Raw genomic sequence first — 8,774 nt, forward strand, 5'->3', positions numbered from 1 at the left:
ATAGCACAAGGTGCACCTTGGCTCGGGGACAGGATCAAGCATGGTCCAAGAGATGCAGGGAGGCCTCACAGCGCTCGGAGGTGGCGTCTTTCTTTCTCCAAGCTCAGCGCGCATCTGACGTCACCTCCCTCTTCCTGCGCATGCTCAGCGGGGAGTCACACGCCCTCGGCTGGTTGGCTCCGCCCCAGATGGGACCGGTCCGCCGCTCCCATTGGGTGCGGGGGTTACCGGGCTCCGCCCTTGACGAGGAGCTGACAGGGAGCCCCTATTTGGTAACCCCGTCGAGCACATGTTCGATGGCGGCTCGTTGGAAAGGCCTGGTGCCCTCCCAACACCCCCTACCAACCACGCCGGAGTGAGGACGCGCACTCCCCGCGCCCGCCGCTGCTGTTGTTGTTGTTGTTGGTGTTGTTGTTGCTGAACCGTGAGGAAGAGCTGCGGGGAGGTATTGGGAGGTCCTAAACTTCCTAACGGTGCCATACAATCACATTCTGGTGCAACGAAGAGTCAGAATTAATGGAAACGAGTCCTTAACTGACATAGACTAAGAATAACTAGCAAGATGTCCTATAGTTGTCTTACATGAGATGCGGTGAACCTGGGCACGACATTTAATGGGGGAAATAGGGGGAGGTCGGGTCTACAGAGTGTTGTTTACAGAAAATGGGGACTAGGGAATGGGGGATTGGGGATAGTTGGGAAGTATTGAGGAAATAGGGGAATATTTACAAGCGGATATGGATGGATGCAAATCCCATATCCGCAACAATATATATATAATATATCTATATATATATATATATATATATATATATATATATATATATATATCTCTATATATATATATATATATCTCTATATATAAAGGAGGAGTGTCTGTCTGTGTGTGTGTGTATATGTGTGTCTGTCTGGATGTCCGCTTATAACTCAAGAACTACACATCGGAGAAAAGTTTTAGACACAGATTCGGAATCAGCATAAAATCCTGGTGGTTATAGGCTACGTTTTATTTTCATATCAATGGTTTTAAAAAACTGCGCCACCTGCAATTCCATGGTGGTTTGTGGCGGCGCTAGACGTTCGGGGTGTATTGCAATGGTTTGTCGGGTTTGGCTGTGGGTCCAGAATAGCTCCCATTTCCTCATGTTCTTCCACTTTTATTTTGAATCTTCTGTTACAACGCCTTCCTTATGTACCTTATATCCCCCCGACGAGGCCTCTACATAATTTCATGCGGCAGAATTTCGTACATTTTGAGTGAAAGAAGTGAGACGAAGTTGTAGGAGGAAGAAGAGGCGCGGCCACTGTGGAGGGCCTCGATCGTGAGTGGAAATGGCGGGAATTGCGTTTGTATCGCAAAGTAAAGGATCTGCATTCATTTCTGAACTTGCATTGGTGGATTGTTATACATCTGCATTATTTTTCATAAAAAAACTTTATGTTGAACTTGAAGGCTCTAAGCACGGACTATATATATAGCTCTCATTGAGGTAAAAATAAAAGTAAAAATCCTGCTATCGCTTGCCAAGCTAGCCATTCCCCCCCCCCTCCCCCCCTCCCCTCTCCTCCTCCCCCTCCCTCCTCCCCCTCCCTCCTCCCCCTCCCTCCTCTTCCCCCTCTCCTCCTCCCCTCCCTCCTCTTCTCCCCTCCCTCCTCTTCTCCCCTCCCCCCCTCTTCTCCCCTCCCCCCCTCTTCTCCCCTCCCCCCTCTTCTCCCCTCCCCCCTCTTCTCCCCTCCCCACCCGTTCCCCTCCCCTCCCCCCCCCGTTCCCCTCCCCCTCCCCCCCCCGTTCCCCTCACCCTCCCCCCCCCGTTCCCCTCCCCTCCCCCCCGTTCCCCCTCCCCTCCCCCTTCCTCCTCCCCCCCTTCCCCCGCCCGGCAATGCCGGGTACTTCCCATGGCCAGCTGTACGTGGGCTGCTCGAGGGTTGGAAAACCAAGCAATCTTTATGTCTTGGCACCAAGTAAGAAAACCAGAAATGTTGTACACCAAGCGGTTTTGAGAAATTGAAAATTGACAAAACGCCATGTAGGAAATGTACTGTGATATTGCTCTAAAATATACATGTTCTTTTCATCATATATTTGTATTATTCTTATTCAACCCGGGCGAAGCCCCCCTCCCCCCTCCCTCCCCCCTCCCCCCTCCCTCCCCCCTCCCCCCCCTCCCCCCCTCCCCCCTCCCCTCCCCCTCCCTCCCCTCCCCCCTCTCCATCCCCTCCCCTCCCCCTCCTCCCCTCCCTCCCCTCCCCCCTCCCCCCTCCCTCCCCTCCCTCCCCCCTCCCTCCCCCCTCCCCCCTCCCCCTCCCCCCTCCCTCCTCCCTCCCCCCCCCCTCCCCCCCCTCCCCCCCTCCCTCCCCCTCCCTCCCCCTCCCCCCTTCCCCTCCACTCCCCCTCCCCCCTCCCCTCACCTCCCACTCCCCTTCCCTCCCCTCCACCCTCCCCTCCCCTCCCCCTCCACTCCCCCCTCCCCTCCCCCTCCCCCTCCACCTCCCCCCTCCCCTCACCCCTCCCCCTCACCTCCCCCTCCCCCCTCCCCTCCCCCTCCCCCTCCCCTCCCCCTCCCCCTCCCCCCTCACCTCCCCTCACCCCTCCCCTCCCCTCACCTCCCCCCTCCCCCTCCCCCTCCCTCACCTCCCCCCTCCCCCCTCCCATTGCCTTGGACAAAAAGCTGAACCAACTTTAACTCCGAGGCGTCCCCCGAAGATGACGGTTATTTTGACGCCTGCCGGAATGAAGAAATTAGAGATGTTTAATTATAAAAGAAACACACAGGTTTAATCCGGAACCCACAAGGAACAGACACGACAAGGAAATTCAACAGTAATGATTTAATGAAACAAATCAAAGACGAAAAATGTCAAATGAAATGTTGAAGTAAAAACTAATTCCTATGTTAGGTACCTCCACTGACAGACTCAAATACAGACAAGGGGAAAGACAAAATAAAATTAATGTTCCCTTTTTTTCGTGCAGTCACTTTGCTCTGGCCTCACGAGTTTCAGCTGGGGACGAGGCCCAGAGCTCGATGTCCCTCTGGTAGGAACCCGGCACAAGATGGCGGCCGCGCTGCACCTGAACTAACCACCGGCGTTAGGCAAGTAGACAGGACAGCCTCTTTCGTTTAGCTCACGGCCCTCCTCTGCCTCTGAGTGCACCACAGCAAAAACAACACCTCGCAATGCTGCCCCACACAGCCAAAAGCTCTACACTCTCTTCAAAAGTACACCCCAAAGCCCAAACTCCAAGCTCCAGAACCACACAATGGCGCCACCTTACTCCTCCAAAAACCCACCCCGAGAAAGAGCGAGACGCGCTCTTCTTCTTCCATATTCCTCTCGAAGCTTCTTGCTCCGATGCCACCCCGACCAATCCCGAGCTCTGTTGAATCACCATGCGTTCCTCTCGACCAATCACAAACTTCAGGTGTGGCCTGGAAGCATTGCTTAGCGTGAGTGATCATTAAGGCGTGGTTTACTTGCTGATCAGCAATGTTCGGGTACTGTCAGCAGTTGTGGTGGTTTAATGGAGGTTTTGCATGGCTGGCCTGGTTGTAGTTGTAAGAACGTAGGGAAAAGGTCACAGAGGGAATATTGCTGGAGCCACTCGAACCACGAAATGGATCACCAACCACTTCAGACTGTAACAAGGAAATTTATTGAAGTACGTGTACATGGAGAGAAAAGTAATCATATGTAATGAGTATACGCAAAGTACCCCTACAGTTCTCTGAAAAATCAAGCGTCGATTCAGTGGTATTTATACAGACAGAGAAATGCCGAGAGGAACAGCGCAGCATGTTAACTCCCCTGATAAGGTTGTGAGCTGTTGACGTGGCAGCCACAATTCCTGGAAATGACTCCCCCAGCTCTTATATAAACAGAGTTTAAAAGTTCACCAATTGCCCTACTCCAGTCACCTATGTTTTAATAAGCTCCATACAAATCTTCCCCAGCAATACAACAAACCCCTGACCCATGGTTGATCTTCATCCAATCAGTTCCAAGGTTACATGATAACCCACAAGCCCACAAGCCAACAAGCAAGTTACAATAACAACTGTTGTCAAACCCAGAATGCAATTCAATTTTCCCTTGTAATCAACTTTAAAAAAATATATATACAGGATCGAGGCTCGTGAAAGAGCTAACATTTATCACACAAAAAATCAAACAGACACACAAAGCATATAATAAGGGGAGTGGTAGACAAGATGGGGAGAGAAGGGGAAGCACACAATCACAACATTTGAGAGCAGGGACATCGGGAGATCTGTGGGAGGGAGAGGGCTTGGGGGGAGGAGGCGTGGGAAGGTGGGTGGGGGGTGGGACAGGTAAAAAAACAAAACATGGACACTGCTAGGACTTCCAGGAAAGAAATCGGTATTCTACTCATGATGCTCCTTATTTTCCCCTGGCCTGGATTGGACAGAAATGACATCATTTGTCAGCTTATACAATATCACATACTGGGGAGAACTAACCTTAATCCCGAACTAGTTAGCACAGCTTCACACCCTCGTGTAAAGACATACAAACAATCTTACGTCACAGTTTCCCTACTTAAATACATCGAGATGTCTCCTACGTGTCCACGGTCCATGCTATAACGATACAATCCTATTTTTACTATGGGATTCTTCCATCTACCCCCACAAACGCAACAATATATCCATATATATATAAACAGTGCATGCAGAAAGCATTCAGACCCCTTCACATTTTTCACATTTTGTTATGTTGCAGCCTTATGCTGAAATCGTTTATATTCATTTTCTCCCTCATCAATCTACACTCAATACCCCATAATGACAGAGAAAACAGGATTTTAGAAAGTTTTGCAAATTTATTAAAAAGAAAAACTGAAATATCACATTGACATAAGTATTCATACCCTTTGCTATGACACTTGAAATTTAGCTCAGGTGCCTCCCATTTCTCTTGATCATCTTTGAGATGTTTCTACACCTTCATTGGAGTCGACCTGTGGTAAATTCAATTGATTGGACATGATTTGGAAAGGCACACACCTGTCTAACAAGGTCTCACAGCTGACAATGCATATCAGAGCAAAAACCAAGCCATGAGGTCGAAGGAACTGCCTGCAGAGCTCAGAGACAGGACTGTGTCGAGGCACAGATCTGGGGAAGCCTCCAAAAAACTTTCTGCTGCATTGAAGGTTCCCAAGAGCACAGTGGCCTCCATAATTCTTAAATGGAAGGAGTTTGGAACAACCAGGACTCTTCCTAGAGCTGGCCGCCCGGCCAAACTGACCAATCGGGGGAGAATGGCCTTGGTAAGAGAGGTGACCAAGAACCCGATGGTCACTATGGCTGAGCTCCAGAGATCCTGTGTGGAGATGGGAGAAACTTCCAGAAGGACAACCATCACTGCAACACTCCACCGATCTGGGATTTATGGCAGATTAGCCAGACGGAAGCCAAACAGTTCAATCTTGGTTTCATCAGACCACAGAATCTTGTTTCTCAGTCTGAGTCCTTTAGGTGCTTTTTTGCAAACTCCAAGCGGGCTTTCATGTGATTTTCACTGAGGAGAGGCTTCCGTCTGGCCAATATATATATATATATATATATATTTTTATATATATATATATATATATATATATATATATATATATATATATATATATATATATATATATATATATGTATATATGTGTATATATATATATATATATATGTATATATGTGTATATATATATATATATATATATATATATATAAATATATATATAAATATATATATATATATATAATATATATATATATATATATATATATATATATATATAAATATATATATATATATATAAATATATATATATATATATCATATATATATATATATATATATATATATATATATATATATATATATATATATATATATATATATAATCAACGAACATAACAGCGTGACGGGCGCTGTCCCGATCTCCTGTGGACCGAAGTCCTAGACCAAAGGGTCTTCTGGAGGCCTCAGCCCGGCCACTCTGTCAACAGACAGAGATTTATTCATTGGTCCCCATTGGCTAAACATCAAGCAGAGCCGCCAATCCAGATTTCGGGCTTATTGACTGTTTTAGGGCCCCAGTCCGGGCCTGCCTTTTTTGCTTGTGAAAAAAGGTAAAAAGTCAAACATTCGAACAGCCTCGGACGTGCACCTTGACCCCATGGCCAAGGCACAACGTCAACAAGGCTGTCCCCATAACAATACACATGCGCCTCAACCCCGAGGGGGAAGCACATGGTCATTCAAACACATGCATCATGCCCCCGAAGGGCCACAATGCATGGTCATACAATCGGGACCACTCCTCTTAATAGGAGTAAGACCCCTTAATCCACCAGCAGGGCATTACTCCTGCCAGGTCCGATTTGCATGCAGGTCTACCAACTGTTTTAGGGCCCCAGTCAGGGCCTGCCTTTTTTGCTTGTGAAAAAAGGTAAAAAGTCAAACATTCGAACAGCCTCGGACGTGCACCTTGACCCCATGGCCAAGGCACAACGTCAACAAGGCTGTCCCCATAACAATACACATGCGCCTCAACCCCGAGGGGGAAGCACATGGTCATTCAAACACATGTATCATGCCCCCGAAGGGCCACAATGCATGGTCATACAATTGGGACCACTCCCCTTAATAGGAGTAAGACCCCTTAATCCACCAGCAGGGCATTACTCCTGCCAGGTCCGATTTGCATGCAGGTCTACCAACTGTTTTAGGGCCCCAGTCAAGGCCTGCCTTTTTTACAATGAAAAAAGGTAAAAAGTCAAACATTCGAACAGCCTCGGACGTGCACCTTGACCCCTTGGCCAAGGCACAACGTCAACAAGGCTGTCCCCATAACAATACACATGCGCCTCAACCCCGAGGGGGAAGCACATGGTCATTCAAACACATGCATCATGCCCCCGAAGGGCCACAATGCATGGTCATACAGTTGGGACCACTCCTCTCAATAGGAGTAAGACCCCTTAATCCACTGACAGGGAAATTACTCCTGCCAGGTCCGATTTGCATGCAGGTCTACCAACGCTTTTTAGGGCCTGCGCAAGGCCTGCCTTTTTTGCTTGTGAAAAAAGGTAAAAAGTCAAACATTTGAACAGCCTCGGACGTGCACCTTGACCCCATGGCCAAGGCACAACGTAAACAAGGCTGTCCCCATAACGATACACATGCGCCTCAACCCCAAGGGGGAGGCACATGGTCATTCAAACGCATGCATCATGCCCCCGAAAGGCCACAATGCATGGTCATACAATTGGGACCACTCCTCTTAATAGGAGTAAGACCCCTTAATCCACCAGCAGGGCATTACTCCTGCCAGGTCCGATTTGCATGCAGGTCTACCAACCCTCGTCAGGACGGCATACTGCAAAAAAATCTAACCAATGAGGACCAAAATCGTCTATTAAGATGATCAAGGCACCTCCTAGCTTTAATGGTGAGCACCAGCCACAAATTATGTCTCACACGGTAAATACCGCATAACCCGCAAGGAACCAACAGCCTGTCTGCCACACAGACCATCGTTCCCCACCAGTGCAAACCAAAACCAGGGGGTGCGGTGCGATCGGCGGGGATAATAATCAACGAACATAACAGCGTGACGGGCGCTGTCCCGATCTCCTGTGGACCGAAGTCCTAGACCAAAGCATCACCTCCGACCCAAAGGGTCTTCTGGAGGCCTCAGCCCGGCCACTCTGTCAACAGACAGAGATTTATTCATTGGTCCCCATTGGCTAAACATCAAGCAGAGCCGCCAATCCAGATTTCGGGCTTATTGACTGTTTTAGGGCCCCAGTCAAGGCCTGCCTTTTTTGCTTGTGAAAAAAGGTAAAAAGTCAAACATTCGAACAGCCTCGGACGTGCACCTTGACCCCATGGCCAAGGCACAACGTCAACAAGGCTGTCCCCATAACAATACACATGCGCCTCAACCCCGAGGGGGAAGCACATGGTCATTCAAACACATGCATCATGCCCCCGAAGGGCCACAATGCATGGTCATACAATTGGGACCACTCCTCTTAATAGGAGTAAGACCCCTTAATCCACCAGCAGGGCATTACTCCTGCCAGGTCCGATTTGCATGCAGGTCTACCGATCCTCGTCAGGACGGCATACTGCAAAAAATCTAACCAATGAGGACCAAAATCGTCTATTAAGATGATCAACGCTCCTCCTAGCTTTAATGGTGAGCACCAGCGACGAATTATGTCTCACAACGGTAAATACCGCATAACCCGCAAGGAACCAACAGCCTGTCTGCCACACAGACCATCGTTCCCACCAGTGCAAACCAAAACCAGGGGGTGCGGTGCGATCGGCGGGGATAATAATCAACGAACATAACAGCGTGACGGGCGCTGTCCCGATCTCCTGTGGACCGAAGTCCTAGACCAAAGCGTCACCTCCGACCCAAAGGGTCTTCTGGAGGCCTCAGCCCGGCCACTCTGTCAACAGACAGAGATTTATTCATTGGTCCCCATTGGCTAAACATCAAGCAGGGCCGGGCTGAGGCCTCCAGAAGACCCTTTGGGTCAGAGGTGACGCTTTGGTCTAGGACTTCGGTCCACAGGAGATCGGGACCGCGCCCGTTAGGCTGTTATGTTCGTTGATTATTATCCCCGCCGATCGCACCGCACCCCCTGGTTTTGGTTTGCACTGGTGGGAACGATGGTCTGTGTGGCAGACAGGCTGTTGGTTCCTTGCGGGTTATGCGATATTTACCGTGTGAGACATAATTCGTG

This window comes from Myxine glutinosa, chromosome 1, assembly GCF_964187855.1.
Source record: "Myxine glutinosa chromosome 1, kmMyxGlut1.1, whole genome shotgun sequence".
Lineage (NCBI taxonomy): Eukaryota > Metazoa > Chordata > Myxini > Myxiniformes > Myxinidae > Myxine > Myxine glutinosa.